At 39.3% G+C, this 17,649-nt stretch overlaps 1 protein-coding gene across 3 annotated transcripts in view; it reads left to right on the forward strand.

Annotated features, from left to right (window-relative positions):
* The first annotated feature begins 14,435 nt into the window (after positions 1 to 14,435).
* The window catches only part of nlgn3a (neuroligin 3a), a 165,918-nt gene continuing 162,704 nt past the window's right edge, over positions 14,436 to 17,649 (forward strand). For all 3 annotated transcript variants that reach the window (XM_088388800.1, XM_088388809.1, XM_088388819.1), the window contains exon 1: positions 14,436 to 14,704. The gene's annotated coding sequence lies outside the window, so the exon portion shown is untranslated. The remainder of the gene's footprint in view (positions 14,705 to 17,649) is intronic.

The raw sequence follows: 17,649 nt of genomic DNA on the forward strand, positions 1-17,649 counted from the left end.
TTGCAGGTGGGAGAATGTGTTGCCGGCACAAGCAGGGAGAGGAGGAGTTGTATGTCAGCTTGCTTGGATGCAATCCTCTGCAGGGTTTCACATAGAAACGTATTGGGGTTCTGAAACACACCTGCACAGACAACACTCGACAAGTTCATGGTTCAGTGAGTCGGTCACTCATTTTCCCAAATCCATGCAACAGATGAACGCTCAGTTGGATCATATGAACGCGCAGTGAAGGAAACCATGGCAGCCTACCCAGGACAATGGAAAATCCAAAGATGAATGCTCCAAAGGTGGTACAAAATGTTGAGAGGGATTTTTTTTTGTGATGCTATTCCTAACTCAGAAAAAGGAAATGAAGGAAGATAAACATAGAAGCGACAAAGCAAGCATTGAATAAAGAGCACTGCCTAGTAAAGTCAGAGCAGCAATAACAAAAATAAATGTAAATAAATAAAACACTTTTATAATTAGTAATGTTACTTGTTGACAATATTGTTTCGCAAACACTTCCCCTCTTTGTTATGCATTTTTCAGGAAAGTGTTAAAAGTACAATTGTGTCAATCACTCTCTGACGCATCCACTGAATCAAGCTTTGGTGTTTGTCCAGAACAGAACCTGTTTTGACAAACTTGTCACGAATAACATGAATTACGAGATTTGGACGTTGGAATGATGTGGTTACGAAAACCGCAAAGCCGAAGCTGTCAAATGCTGATGGCCTCACGTCTGTCTGAATGAAAAGAAAAGATTATCTAGAACATTTGGGGTTTTTGGCATTGATTTGAGTTTAAACGTGATTCATTCATTGTAGAGTATTTCCAGTCGGGAAATGTATTTATCATTTTAGAACTAAGGAAAATGCAATTTCCGGAGTAATTGTGTGGGAATGCTGAATGAAAAAATATTGAATCTTGTGGAATGTTTTTGAACCGATTTGGAGTGCTGCATGTATATTGGTTACAAACATGCAATATACTTGGGAGAAATGTAGATTTTTTTGCTACCTGGGACTTGTGAGACTGTTGAAAATTGTATCCTGAATGTGAGCTGAAAATGTTGAATTTTGAATGGGAAAGATGTGAATCTTTTGTTGAATGTGTCATTGAGAATGAATAAGGAATATTTTGGGAAAATTTGGAATTTTGGGATAGCTGTGATTGTTGTGATGAAAGGGTTAAGGTTAAAATAATAGCCTACATGCTGTGAATTCTTGTAATATGTTGAAAGGTGAGAATCAGATAACAAATGTGGAAGAACAAGCCTGACAAAAAAGGGATGACAATAACTAATTATGTGAAATCTTGGAGAACAATGTATTTGTGAATGCTCCAGCAACCATTTTCATGGGAAAAAAAAATGTTTTCAACTTTGGAAGTTGTACTCTATAAGAAAAGAAAGCATGGTAAATTATAATACATGAAAGCGGGTGAAATCACATTTGACAACAATTGCCGGGATGCTTCCATGTTTGCAAATTGAGTAAAATCCCATAGACATTCCAGGAGCTGACCTTTCACCACAAATAAACAATCGCACCAATACTGCTGGTTCTTTGCAGCCCATAGCTTTTACAGGTCAGGGGGAGTAATCTGACTTAAATCTGGATACATACGCGGACACACTAATGCTTTTGGCAGGACTGTGTTGTTAAACAAACAAAAGTAAAACATCAACAACGTCATTTGATTTTGTTTTAATCGTATTTTTATTTTATTTTAGTTTCGTCTCCCTTCCTGTCGCTCTTTGCAATAGCATCAAGCTGACCCTTACCTTTTTCCTCACTTGATAAATAATTGAAATGCACTTCTCCTTTGATATGGACTTTAATGCTTTTTCCTCAAACCTTGGAAGGCTGCATCCATAAGTGCTATTCCCCTGCTGGATTTAGAAAGTTTAGAGTGCACCATTACAGATCAGACACTCATATTATTGTGACCTTTTTCAGATTAGGTGAGATAAAGTTTTTTTTTCCCACCCAAAATAATAAAAACTGTTTATTGTGTAGTTATTCAGCCCCACAAAACAGAGATGGCAACAATCGTCCTTAACTAGATGGCCACATTTTGTTTCTATCATTGTGATCCTGTCATTATCAAAGTCAAAGTCAAAGTCAGCTTTATTGTCAATTTCTCCACATGCCAAAGACACACAAAGAAACCGAAATTTCGTTCCCCCCTATCCCACGGTGACAAGACATGGCTCACAACAGACAAACAGTAAACAAGTATAACAAAAGCGTGCTGAATAAATAATGAATAAATAACACAACAATAAATAAATAAATAATTAATTAAGAGGAGCGTAAAAACGCGTACAGCAGACATTCCCGAAAATAGCGCAACAGTACCGCACGCTACGCAGAAGGGGGTAGCGAGTTCAGGGCCCTAACAGCCTGGAGAAAGAAGCTGTTGGCGAGTCTGGTGGTGCGGGAGCGCAGGCTCCTGTACCTCTTCCCAGAGGGCAGAAGGTCAAACAAGGAGTGAGCCGGGTGACTCACATCTCTGGCAATCGAGGTTGCCTTGCGGGCGAGATGGGAGGTGTAAATGTCCTTCAGGGAGGGAAGCGAAGCACCAATAATCTTACCAGCCGTATTCACTATGCGCTGCAGGGCCTTCAAGTTCTGTTCAGTGCAGTTACCACCCCAGACAGCGATGCAACTGGTGAGGACGCTCTCAATGGTGCCACGGTAGAATGTAGACAGGACTGCCTGAGGAGCACATGCACGCCTGAGCTTCCGCAGGAAATACAGGCGGCGCTGAGCTTTCTTTGCCAGTGACGAGGTGTTCGCGGACCAGGAGAGGTCCTCACTGATGTGCACCCCCAGGAACACATCAGCGTTCAAAAGTGTTTAAATATTCTCTGCTTACTCGGGCTGCAACGATACAGACAACCCACAGTACAGTCCGTACCTCTGTTTTTGCACCACAATTTTTGGTACCGCTTCATTACACCTTTGTTTGCACGTTTTTAACACTTTTTTAAATGTTGCTTTAGTTTAATTTTCAAGTTGGAATTAATTTAATTCGTTAATCAATTAATTAATTTAATCCTAACCTCAAACCCCTCTAACACTAACTCCTAACCACTAATTTCTAACCTTTACCCTAGTTTGAAACCTTAACACTAGTTTTAAACCCTTCTACGAAACCCCAAACCAAGTTCGGAATGCTGACTTTAGTTGAAACCCTACTATGAGACATAAACCCTAACGCAAACCTTAACCCCTAACCTAACCTTAGCCCTAACCCCTTACTCTCACCCCTTATCTTAACCCCTAACCCTCACCCCTTACCCCAATCCAACCATTAGTCCCAAAACCTAACCCTAATGTGAAACCCCAACTTTAATTTGAAATCCTACTTTGAAAGCCTAACCGCAGTTTGAAACCTCAACCCTACTTTTAAACCCTACTATGAAACTCAAAGCCAGCTGTGTACAGTTAAATATATCGGAGGCAAAAAAAACAAGCAAGATCCTTATCTCTCTTGGGTTTTGGAGCAGAAAATGTCCAAAATAGCGCCTGCACTTTTGCAACAAGCAAATGAAGACCTTAACTTACCACTGCCAACGTAACCGATGACACACGGACCTGGTAACTATGCACCAACCCGTCCCTACAGTTACAACAGGCAACTCAAGAGCATAAGCGGCCCAAGCACAACAGCGACTGGACATGACCTCGTGGACGGAGGGCTTTTTACCAGCTTGCACAGGCACATACACGAAGGCCTGGAAATGGATCTGTGGAAAAGTACAGAGATCCCGCAGTACCTTGGCTGCATACATAGTTCCATGCTGAGTCGACCCAAAAGTTCAATATTATAATACCCTTACCGTTTACTTGGCCACATCACCTTTAAAAAGGAGATACTTGTCTCAATTATTCTTTTTTCTGATTAAATGGGGGTTTTGGTTGATTAATTTCATTTTCAAAGATGGGATGAACAGTAATGGGAGATTGTGAGAGGCTTCTCGTATATGAGTGTTCAAAAAGGAAAGCTCCAATTCCATGGAAGACAGCATAATCATTGACAATAATCTCATGACTCAGTTAACATTAAAAAATGCAGAGTCTGGCTGCCAAAGTAAACATTTCACGATTTGCATTCGATTATGTCATTTAGGTGGCTATAGTTCTGAGTCAGAGCATTTTATAAATCAAACCAACTCCTAGTTGAAACACAGGCTAAATATAGTCTTACTGCCGGGAAATTTTCCCAGCCCATCTATACAAAGCTGGACCTACATAACCACCTCAGGGGTCCCTAAGGGGTCATCAACTGGACTTAATCTCCTAGTGACAAAATGATAGCAGGAATTTCAGTCTGTCTTTGAAGAGAAAAAATTTGCCCACACAGAATAAGAACTGCTCGGTCCTCTTAAACATTGCCAACTTCCTCTCAATGTGTCAGGCTACTGATTGGCAAGTGGACCACTTTCTGGATTTACCATCTTCTTCCTGTCAGAATGCAGGAGCCTGCTGCCCTTACTTATTTATTTATTTATCCCCATTACGCTGGCTGGTGCATAGAGCAGCAATAAAGGTTCTCCACTTGCATTGTCCTTTTCTGTGGTCCACCAGCTCTGATGGTGCTTCTGAGCTCTTTCGCTATTGTCCTCCGCCATGTTTTTTTTTTTTGGCCTTCCTTGCTTGGTTGCCTCTCAGGAATGGGCCTTGTTGAGCTTCACATGACTTGTTCAGACACATTACCAATTGATACGTGCTGATAGTACTGCAAACTGTATTTGCCTGCAGCCTGGCTCTGATCCTTGCTGGGCCACCTGAGAACTGATTCCTACAGTCTCTTCCACCTGGTTAATGTAGAGCTTTGCTGATTAGGTATAACTCAGGTTATGGGCAGGTTTTCTCGAAAGCAACTCTTCTCCTGCAATCTACATTGAGTGGCTACTTCAGACTCACTTTCTGAGAGACGGTTCTGTGACTTTGGCTTAATCTTCCTTGCCCAACCCGCATGCTCATCATACATACGTATACAGGAGTCTTGTTCTTAATGCTGTTCTCTGAAGGATGTGGTGATGCTATCCCTATGGCCTCTGACCGCTGGAAGCCTTTGTTCTGATGGCTGTTCCACTCCTTTCGTGCCCCAATGAGAATATTTTCAAAGGCTGTTATGAACAGAATGGGAAAGATAGAATCTCCCATGGCAATACCTACCTCGAGTTGATGCCAGCATGTTGTAAATTCCTGATAGTCTGCAAAGTACTTGGCTAAGGTCTTTGATGTCTGGGATGTAGAAGACCTCCCAGGCAAAGTTAATGAGCTGGTGAAAGAATGATCCATATTCATTGGCAAGGTCCAGTCAAACAAGGTTACTCTCTTGCTTTGTCTTCTATATGGTTTCCCGTATTATGGCCGAGTACTTCACACACCCAAGAAAGCCTGGCAGTTGGTATCCATGAAGCCATTGCTTATGGGGTCATTGGTCATCCTCTTGGTCATGATGGAGAATTTTTTAACCATTGACAGCCAGTCGCACAATGCCTCTGAAATTACTGATCGTTCTAGAATTCTGCTGTTTTTGAATGAGGTCTGTGACAGCTCTTTGCCAACATAATGTTTTTGCTCAAGAGATGTGTCTGCAGTATTACCTTGGTCCCTGGAAAGGACTTGCATTGCCTGCATGTGATATCATTGGGTCCTGGAAACGAGGCTGCTTTTGCTATCTGTAAGCACGAACTGGTTATTTGATGGATTTAGCACCATCAAAAATAATCTAGTCGATATCATTGTTGCCTGAAAATTTTGTTCCACCGCCTCGTAACTTCATTAAAACACGACATACACACAGATAAGTTTCAGGACGGCGGACTGCCAAAGGACATTCCAAGACCACATTTTGCATGTCAACACCCACACACATCAAGCTGAAAGCAGACTAACAACACCAAAGGTTCTTGTAGTGTTACAGACCAATAAAATAGATTATTTTACGAAGCAATCTTATCATCTGATAGCAATGAGAACAATAATAAATCTGCATGTTAGTATTCATTCATTGCTCTCAAATCAGTGATAAAAACGGTTAGCCCAGGAGACTGCCAAAGGGGTGCAATGTATATACTGTACATGTGAAGAAGGCTGTGAATACATTTAATCTCTCTAAAACGTTCGATTAAACCTTAATACCTTGTACCGCGCTGTGAGAGTTGGATTGAAGAGCTATGACCTTCTGTTCATTTCTTGTGCGCCGTGTGTGCCAGACATCCATTAAGATATGAAGAAAATTTTGGAAGGTACAATATGTGAACAAAACAGAAAAAACAAAACAGTAAAAACAAAATCACCAAAAGTTCCCCACAGGCATTGTTCTGCTCATTCCAACTCATTGAAGACAATTTAACACTGTTTGCATCCAGGCAAAAAAATGTGAAATAGGAGCAGCGGCAGGACACCTAGGCCGAAACTGGCAATAAAAAAAGTGATATTCTGTTGAAATGCTAATTATTTGGGCGGTTTTGTTCCAGAGGCATGCAGGGTGAAATTGGCCTGTAAACACATTGGCATACTAATGTCCACCTTCTGCTCGCTCCAGAATAACCACAGCTTTATAATTGACTCATAGTTCACAATGGCAACGCATACATTTGCATCAAATCAAATTCAGAATTTCAGTGACGACTAGTTGAGTTGCAATGTGTGTGTGTGTGTGTGTGTGCGTGTGTGTGTGTGCACGTGTGTGTGCATGTGTGTGTCTGTGTGTGTGTGTGTGTGTGTGTGTGTGTGTGTGTGTGTGTGTGTGTGTGTGTGTGTGTGTGTGTGTGTGTACGTGTATACATGTACCCATTGGCTGCAGGTGTAAAGACAAAAGCGATTTGTAGCATTGCTAATGCAGAGTTGAGTATTGAAATGAATTTGCTTTGAGGATGTGGTACTGCTAACCTTGACAAGGTTCAGCAAATTGGTTAGGTTGCTTTGTCCTGCAGCTATTTTTCTTCTACCCTGTAAACAGTGTATTGCATGAGATCAAAAGCTACAAATAGTGTATGAGAGCTCGAACTGGGGGAGTAAGAATGAAAGCTACACTATAAAATGGGAACTAATCTGTTATTATTTGAAATAATCATGAATTACCATTTTAAATGCATTCAAAGTGCTATGAGGGAGAATTTTACGTAAAATGGAGAATACACTTGTATTTTAATATATTATAATGGAGGGCAAAACATAACACTTGGAAAAGACATTTTTCCTCCAAACGTATTGGAACAGTGAGGCCAAGGACTGTTTTTCAAAACCACTGGCAAAAAGATGAAAGAGACAAGCTCTTAACAATCCAGTCAGCTACATGAATTTTAAGATAGCATTATCCGTAGCAAAACACCACATTTTTAGGAGCGCAAAATCATTGGAACAAATTTGAATACACTGCACCAGCTGAGCCTGTTGTAAATATGTTGCTTGAAATAACAAATTTGTTCCAAGTTGTATAATCAAACCTTTACATTCTGTTGTGATGGTTTTCCTTATTTTAAACAAAACATATTTTAATTGTTTGTCTTGAGGTGGAGCATGTGGATTACTCAACCCACCCTCCTCGTTTGTTCAGTAAAATATACGCTCGATAGGGTTTAAGTATGGAGATTGATTTGGTCAGTCAAAAACCTTTCACTTCTCACCCTTGATGAACTGCTTTATCATTTTGGTGGTGTGTTTTGGGTCATTATCTTTCAGCGTGATGATGGTTTTCGCAGTCCATTTGGATTCATATTTCTCTTAATTAGCAGACAAAATGTTTCAGTTGACATCTAAGTTGATTTTACTGCTGCGCTGATCTGTTGGCATCACATCAATGAAGAGTAATGAGACCGGCCCAGAAGAAGCCATGCAAGACCGAGCCATGACATTACCTTTTCTGAATTTCACAGAGGAGCTTCTGTGTTTAGCATCATTATCATATTTTTTCTTTCTCAACGCTTTAGCATTTCCATCAATTTGGTACAGGTTATTCTTTGTCTCTTCAGTCCATAAAACTTTCTCACAGAATATTTTGAAGGTCTTCTTTTTAATTGGTCAGATCTACTCTGGACTCCCTAATCATCTTGCTCAGGAGTGAGTGTTTTCTATTAAGTCTTAAATAGTATAAAAGCTAATTGTCCAAAAAAAGAATACAATGATTTTGCAAATCCTCTTCAAGCTATATTCAAATTATTACACTGCAAAGACGAGATATTAAACATGACTGATTTTTTATACTAATTTCTCCTAAAAGAGACATAATGACTCCAGGGGGTATCTTGAGTCTTTCCTGCCTGTCAGCTGGGTCTTTATCTTGACCACAAACACCGGTTGTGTTACATGAAAAGGTGGGATGAAATCAATCAAGAGGTGGAAATGCCAGCCTCTTTGATGCAAGAGCAGGGCCGCACATGTATACGTGTATTAGTGAGTCAGCTTCACAATTGGCATTCAGTTGAACTCCCATAAGGATTTCAAGCAATAAATATGTAAATCTGAGCATGAGAGCCACTTACACATAAACAGACAGCAAGCTGTATAACATTAGCGCTTCCTCAACCGGTGACTCTTTACTTTAGACTTTTACACCTCAAATTTAAATTTCTGATCTGTGGTATCCTACCTAGCTCTGTAATGAAACGAATAATACTTAAGCATAAGCTGACTTGATAATGGGAAGAGGCGAGAGTAAATCATGTGGGCACATTAGATTTTGCATGTTAGATTTAGCATTTTTAAAATGCTTGTGTTAGGGAAAGACCAGCCCAGCCCTCGGCACTTGGCACAAAAATATCCCTAAATCCCGACTCCCACCCTGGGCAGTGACACGTGCTGTGACTAACCCTGTTTCACGATTATGACGTTCAGATTATTGCACAGAAAAGCATGTCTAAATATGCTCAGTGTGGTGCTAAACATTCATTATTACAATTATGAGCAGGCATCAAAAGCTTGAATCCACCTTGTTGTTAATAGCCTCAATTTAGTGTGTACCTGAAAATGAGCCTGATGCCAAACACACTTATCGACCACATCCTGAGAGCCAACCCAGATAAAGATAGATTTTTATAATAAGGAAGCATTAAAAAGGAGGACGTATGAATTAATTCTAATGCTTAGCATAACATGAATTGTAGTTCAAAACAAAGAGGAAATTCTGAAATTACACCTGGATCTCTAAAGTGAAAATTAGAATTTTAAAAACAGCTTGTATGAATTGAATGTAGTCTCCCATCTTGAGTCTCAAGAGGAAATAGCAGTGCTAGCATTAGCACAGTAACGCCAACATTAGCCATGACTGCTATATTAGTAGCATAACTTATTTGTAATGGAGTGCTACCATAAGACAAAATAGTATCGGTTTGGCAATTTATTTTAGGGGATTGTAGAATCAATTAAAAATTAAAAAGAGGTGATACATTTTACTGTGGAGCCAAAATGTTGCTAATTCTGCATACATTTCTTTATACTTTGCTTCTTTTTGCTAGTCTAATGTCTAGTTGTTTGCAAATGACATGTTTTCAGGAGATGAATATTCCGCTATAGTTTCAGCAAATGTCCTGCCACTCAATGTAACAGGTCTTTTTTTTTTTAAACTCTCTTGCATGATAAGTCTTTTGATCAGGCACTCATGAACATAAAACATGTACTTCATTCATGTATCTATAATTAAATAGGTGTGTCTTGACAGTCATGCAGAAAAGTGTGAAGTACGTATCTCCAAATAATTCTGCAGACAGTGCCCGTTTCTCTGCGCTTAAACTCGGATTTGGAATCTAAAGGTTGAAGGGTGGGAAAAGTCCTGAGCATGAGGATCACTGCCTGGCTAAGATTATTTTTACAGCAGTCTGCGTAAAATACCACAAAAGAAATAAACAGATCAAGCAAAATAAAACAATGCAACCTCGTAATGTGTCTCCGTTGGTTACGTGAAGTGCTCTGCAAAGAACTGTTAATGACATGGCAGAAACACTTCATCAGAGTTGATTAAGCAACAGAAAAGGAATTCAAAATACTTAACACAGTTAACTGATTTTTAATGTACAATATATTTAAATGGAGAATGAGAAGCTTGATTCTGAAACAGAATACTTGTAGTATCTTTTTCTATAACGAGTGAGGATGCAGCGGTGGTGTAAAATCTTGCCGTGTTTAACGCTCAGCCTGATGATTGACCTGTTTAGGATGTCTTAAAGATATTGCTTGTCTTAAAGAAGCTTGTCTTAAAGATATTGAATGAACATGTGAGTGAGCATGTGTCGATAGCCAATGAACATTACTGTCATCAAGCACAACTGCTTGTTGCGTACACTGCATGTCTGGTATGTACGTCAACAATTGTTCATAAAGTGCATCAGTAAAGTTAGATGCAAGACTTTGGAGCAACCTATTCTATTTATATTAAATTTTATATAACAAATCAAAAATCTGACAGCTTTATGAATATAATGCACTTTTATAGTGAAGACGCTTGAGCCTGTCACTGATTATCAGTTAAAAGAAAGGAAATAACCAGCAAATAAATAATAAAACGTCATCATGAGTTTTGCTTATGTGCACAAACTACAAGCCTACTAGTTACTTTCCTTCATCAAATATTATGAAAGTTAACGGAATTCTCCCAAACTCACATTTTGCCAAAATTTTTAAAAGCGTCAGTCCCACATGACAGTGGTAGGTGAGTAGTATGAACTATGGAAAAAAAAAAAAGTCAGTCCAGCCTCTAATTTGTATTGTCAGAAACCATCACACCTGAGGAAATCCAACCAATTACTGACAGGAAAAGCATTTTACCCAAAATGCAGTGTAACGATAACAGCAAATGTTATCATGGCACACGAAAATGTGTTTTGACATTGTGATGTTCATCCTGAGGCATTGATGTTACTCTCCAGTAATCATCAAATCTCTACAAGCCCCACATTCATCTGCTTGCCTCAAAGCTGACACTCACCTTGAGAACAAAATTGGGACTTGCCTGTGCTTACCTGCCCCATCACTGCCCCACCGTGTCACAATGTAACTTGAAATTTGCCCATTCACACCTTTATCATAGTTCAATTTTACATTCTTTCAGTAACGTAAATATTGATGCATGTTTGTACTTAACATTAACTGAGGAGTTTTTTCAGCATGTTTATTATTGTGCTTGTTGTTTCATTAGCTATACCAGAAGAGAATAATTCAACAATTGCAAACATGAAACAAAAATCTAAACTGTGATAAAAAATCACTTTTCAAAAGTGGGCCGCATTAATAAATAACATGATATTAATTTTCTTATCTGATTTTTACAATCTATGGGGAATCGTTGTACAGAGAACGGGAACTAGTTCAGCAATGCCCCTTTTGACAGTAAAACAATGAGCATTTCATTAGTCATAACGTGAAAAAAAAAACATTGAAAAGCTCTTACATCACCACACCTTCTCAACATGCAAATGTGCCAGTTTTTTTTTCTTACACAACCCCTCCTTCAGGGGGAAAAAAAGTTCCTTAGTGTTTATTGTATGTCTGTCCATTCTGGCAAAGGATTCCCGTCAGTTTTTAATGAGTGCCTTGGGACTGAGCATGCTGGCTCTTCTACTGATTACAAAGGCCTCTGAAGCAAAGTCAAGGACTTGATTGAGAAAGTGTTGGTGACCCAGTTCCAAGACACAAGGTTTATATTTTCACATACTGTCACTGGTCAAATCAAATAAAGGCTCTCCAGCTGGTTTTCATGCCCTTCATTTTTTAATACCTGGGGAACAATCAACGTTATGCTGTTAGCCCTCTGTTTAATTTGCAATTTGCAAATCCCTTTGTGTTCACTTTTCTATCAAACTACGTATATTGTGTGACTGATAGCATCCTGTTTATCAGACTTTAGAACACTAATCGAAATATGTGGAGATATACAATGAACAAATAAAGAATACATAAAAATCTTTTTTCGCCCCAAGGCTTCAAAATATTTATATTATTGTAAATCATTATAATTTTTCAGTTTTCCTCAATTTGAGAGCCGATGGACTGCGTTATTCATCCATTTTGAACATCTGCATGGAATTGTCAATATGCTTTGCCTATTTAAATGTAACTTTTGTTTCCAAACGGAAATGTAGTGATTTCCCTTAAGTGCCATTTCATATTGTTTTCCATTCTGCGTAAGGGTAGCTGCAGCAAATAGTGTTTTTCCCTCACTTTGTAATATAGATTAATTTGAGTTACTGTCACAGTTAATCTATACATTGCTGGCAAAATGTTATCAAGTCCTTATCTAAAGTGGCAGACACGCAACAATGGCCCTGTGTTCCCATATTGGTGTTAAGAATATGATCTATTCGCACATGTAATGCAAATAGAGCATTTTCACTGTTGGAAACAATATTATCTTTTTAAACACTTCCATATTGAGACTGTTTTGGCATCTCCTAATTCGCAGTAGCTTTATAAATGAATAAGCAGTGTAGTTATTTATGCATTTCAGCTGTAAAGTTTTAAATGAATAATTTACTAACTAAATAAGCAAATAAACAAGCAAATAAGCAAATGAATGAATGACTAAATAAATAAATACCCAATGTGTTAATGTCTTAAGGCAAGAAACAATCACCGCCACCATCAATTCAACTATGTTATTATCTACGTATTGTTTATGAAGGGCCAGTTCAAGTCAATTTTAAAACATTACATGAAGAACAAAAGCATAAGTTATACTAAATATAATGAAATTAGGTACATTGGAGCAATTCTTCATTTGCTCTGGAATATATAATTTGTCTTCTGAGGGGTTTCTCTCAGAACATATCGCAAGGCCTTAACAAGTTAGAGTGGGTTTGCAGTTTTTGAAAATGTATTTAAAAGCTGAGGGCAGTGGTATGGATAGCAAGTTGACAAAAAATCAAATGACCTCATCAATTAGTTTCATGTTGACTCAACTATCATTACCTTATCGTGGACTATAAAAATTCTGCGGAAAATGTGGAACGCTATTGAAGAATATAGATGGATGTGGAATGATATTGGTATAGAAAATGTTCACTAAGTTGAAAGATATGGAATGATGTGGAATAGTATCAAATTTTGATTTTGAATGACAGAATGATGTGGAAATATATTGTTGAAAAATGTATATATGAATATGAAAAATATGGAAGTTTTGGCATGTGGGAATTCCTGCAATGTTGAAATAGATGTGAATTGAATGAGTTTAACATTTAGAATTTTGATGAGAGTCTGAATGTGCCATTGATAATTAATGGGGACTCTGGGTGAAAATGTGCATTTGTGGGTAAACCCAATTTTTGAAATAAGAAAAATAGTACCTTTATGGTGCTCATTTTTGAAGATGTTGAACTTGAACAATATAAATGGGATACATTTTGTGGACGGCGATACATGTAAAAAAGTAGGCTGAATGATAATAATAATATTAAAATAAATAATCCATCCATCCATTTTCTGAACCGCTTAGTCCCCACGGGGGTCGCGGGCGTGCTGGAGCCTATCCCAGCCGTCATCGGGCAGTAGGCGGGGGACACCCTGAACCGATTGCCAGCCAATCGCAGGGCACACAGAGACAGACAACCATTCGCACCCACACTCACACCTAGGGACAATTTGGAGTCTTCAATCGGCCTACCAAGCATGTTTATGGAATGTCGGAGGAAACCGGAGTGCCCGGAGAAAACCCACATGGGCCCGGGGAGAACATGCAAACTCCACACAGGGAGGGCCGGAGGTGGAATCGAACCCGCACCCTCCTAACTGTGAGGCGGACGTGCTACCCAGTGCGCCACCGAGCCGCCTTAAAATAAATAAATAAATAAAATAATAATAATAATAATAATAATAGGGTGGCTCGGTGGTGCACTGGTTAGTAACCTCCGGCCCTCACTGTGTGGAGTTTGCATGTTCTCCCCGTGCCTGCGTGGGATTTCTCTGGGCACTCCGGTTTCCTCCCGCATCCCAAAAACATGCATCGTAGGCTGATTGAGCAATCCAATATGCCTGTAGATGTGAGTGCAAGTGCAGATGGTTATTCATCTTTGTGTGCCCTGCGATTGGCTGGCAACCAGTTCAAGGTGTCCCCTGCCTACTGCCCGATGACTGCTGGGATAGGCTCCATCCCGCCTGCGACCCCCGTGGGGACAAGCGGTACAGAAAATGGATGGATGGATGGATGGATGGATGGATGGATGGATGGATGGATGGATGGATGGATGGATGATAATAATAATAATAATAATAATTCATATGTGTGAATGAATTCACACGATAATCAATAATTGAAATCAGAAGGTCTGCGCACATAGTTGGACAGCACCGATCTGCTGTACTTCTTTTCCCCACGTATGATGCGTGTGCCCTTGGTTACCTAGTAACTCTCCTCTCCGGCTCCAATTGGCGCTCGGGAGAAGGCAGCGGGGTCGCGCTGCGCGTTCTCGCCAGGCTGGCTTTGAGCCTCGAGTTGAGGCGAAAGAGCATCCACTCCAGAGGCAGGCGAACTGAGAAGGAAGAGCTTTCTCGCCGGAAACAACTCACGCTCTGGAGCCCCCTTTTTATTAATGACGGCGGGGCGAACGGAATGAGACTTGCTACACTGGAGGCTTATTTCTCAAAGAAATATATATTTTTTAAAAGCCATTTGTGGGATTTGGAGTATACCCACGTAATTATTTTCCATTTCTTTACTGTAAAGGCAGACGCGCTGTTATGGGGGGATTTACATCTGGATTGTGCAGGTGAGATATTTCCTGACATTAATGGGAAGCATGCGGACTATGTGTTATTTGTGTGAGAAAACTAAGAGCTGAAGTCATGTTTTTGCAACGCTCATTGCATTCTACTTCTCCAACCCATCCCTGGGTTTGAATGCGCTGCCCCAACATAAGAGATGCATGCACTCCGACTCCGTTTTTTTTTTTTTTTTTTTTTAAACAACACTGACACACATGCGACGTGTTCCAGCACCCGCCAAATAGTGCTGCATGTCGGGATGTATGCATGCGTTGTGCTAATTGTTCCCATTGCGAACACTTGTTACTTTCAAAAAGACAATGCGTGTGCGTGATGGAGGAGTGACGCACGAGCTCCCGCACCAAAAAACAAAACAAAAAAAGACTGCAGCCACATGAAAGAAGCACATAAATTCAAATATGCAGTGGTAGCGCATCACTAGATTTAGGGTAATTTCCATACATTTTATTTTATTTTTATTTTGTTTATTGAACATTTTTATCTCCATGTTGAGGCTTCCTGTTAGTTTGTTGTTAGACAAATAGCCTGCTCAATTCAAATGCCTATTTACAGGCATGTGGGATATGATTATTTAGAGATAATCTGCCTTTATGAGCTGGGATTAGTATATTTTTATCAATTTGGGAGAATCAATGTATTATTTCTATCCTCATCATTTGAACCCTCTGATCGAAGGATCCAGTGAATAATTCACTTTTTGCAATTCTTAAGTTAACAATAGACAGGTGCATGTTGCTGAGAATTGACTAGAAGAAGAAGAAGAAGAAGCTGATGCAAGTTTAAAGGCAGTGCAATGCTGCAGGCTGCATGTCTGTCTATTTTCTTACTCCTGGAGAAGCTTGGGCACAATAAGCTCAGTATGCAGAAGCCATGGCACACACTCAAATAATGTAGCTGAGAGTAATGGGTTCCAAACTGGAAACGAGCGAGTGAAAATGTCAAATGCTCTTTGTCATTGTGATTTAGGTGAATGAGACAAATATGAGCAAGTGATCCAGCCTATCCTATTAGACCATTATTATGGATTGACATTTCACCATTATCCTTGGTCAGCTATTAACTTTCAAGTAGTCAATGGTTACTATAAGTATAGTAGTATAAAATGACCTTGTAAAAATGTTAAATTCAAACCTCTTGCATTTTCATTCTTCAATATCCTCACTTTAGATGCCTTGCATCTTTGCACACATTGAAGTATTACCCTATTTCTTTATCACATTTATTTTATCTTATGTTATTTTCACAAGTCCTCTGATTTATTGGACTAACCAAAAATGTAGATGACTTAATTTCATGTGACATAATGTGGAAATTTCTTTATTTTGGTATGACAAAATATGGTAATTGAATGATTGTATTGTTCGATTTTGAGGAAACGAAATTCCTTGAATCTTGGTTAAAACACCTTTAAATGTAACTATAAATCTAAATGACCATATTATAATAATGATAAATGAAATAAATGAGTAAGAATGTAAAATTAAAACATACCAAAATAATATCAACTAGAAGAAAAAAAAACACCTCTTTCTTAGCGTTTTGGCCTCTTAGGGGCAGTGTGGTGGCATGCTCTATTTACACAACATGTGTAATTATTTTTGTTGTGTTTAATTTAATAGTAAACTCCAATTAAGGTGTCATTAAACAGTTTAAAGGAAGCTCAGGAAAGGTAGAATATCATTTGCTTCACACCCACTTATGCAAGCAGTGTGGTGCATTCAGGGTTCTTTCACAAAATCAGGAACTTGAAAACGGATTGCTTCAATTGATTCGTTATAAAGATCAAGAGGAGCCAAAATAGAAATCATGATTGAAATTTGGATTTATTATTCAGCCCTAGTTTGTGTGATACTGTGACAGTGTGACGCATCAGCGAATTATTGATCATCTCCATCAGAAAGAGGTCTTTGTTCACAATATTTTGTCATTGAGTCAAATAAAATTTTAGATAGCAGAAACACCAGATAGAGGTATAAGTTCTCTGTATTGAGTGCTCAGAGCGAATACTCCTGTTAATATTGTTTGGATGTTTTTAATATGATGATTATTCAGATGCTTCCAATTTCCTCCTGGTCATTTAGTCTCAGTGGCGGTCTGAAAGAGAGCTTTTTTTTTTTTTTTTTTTACAGTCCCCACTTGGCACCTCGTTTTTACATTCTTTGACTTTGACTCTTGCATTGTCAAAAATCACACAAGCTTCATGTACTGCAGACAAGGCAATCTCTGTTGAAGCTGTCGTCGAATAAATGCTAGGAACAGAGTCCACCGATTGTGTTCATTTTCCAGACAGATTGTCCTTCAGTGGACTGGAAGGGCTGGGCCATCAAGAAGCAGTCAATGTGTGATCCCTGACAGGCACACAGGCTAGCGCGCTCCTGAGCACGCTGATACGTTTCATAGTGCAGTTCAAAGTGTGCACTTGTCAAGTTAAGTCAAACTTATTTATATAGCCTTTAATCACAAAAACGTCTCAAAGGGCTTAACATGGCCACAGTTGACAATTAAACTTGTTTACATGAGTCCCCACAAGGAAAAACCTAATGAGCCTCAGTGTGCTACAAAGTTCAGCAGGGCCTCATTCTTAGCTGAGCAGTTTGTCTCGGCCTGATGTGACATAGGGGAGCCACTATTGGTCTCTGGCTTTGTCAAAGTCAAAAGTCAAAGTCAAAGTCAGCTTTATTGTCAATTTCTCCACATGCCAAAGACACACAAAGAAACCGAAATTTCGTTCCCCGCTATCCCACGGTGACAAGACATGGCCCACAATAGACAATCAAGTAAACAACAGCGTGCACTTGTGTTTCCGTTTCAACGTATTATTGCTCCCCAATCCACTTGTCTGGAAAGGATGATTGTGGGCACGTTGTGTATATGCTCGAGTGCAGATCTGAAAGTGAGACAGCAGGAGGGGTTGGGTCTGGGTCAAGGT

This window comes from Syngnathus floridae, chromosome 1 (assembly GCF_059516105.1).
Source record: "Syngnathus floridae isolate MCC-2025c chromosome 1, RoL_Sflo_1.0, whole genome shotgun sequence".
Lineage (NCBI taxonomy): Eukaryota > Metazoa > Chordata > Actinopteri > Syngnathiformes > Syngnathidae > Syngnathus > Syngnathus floridae.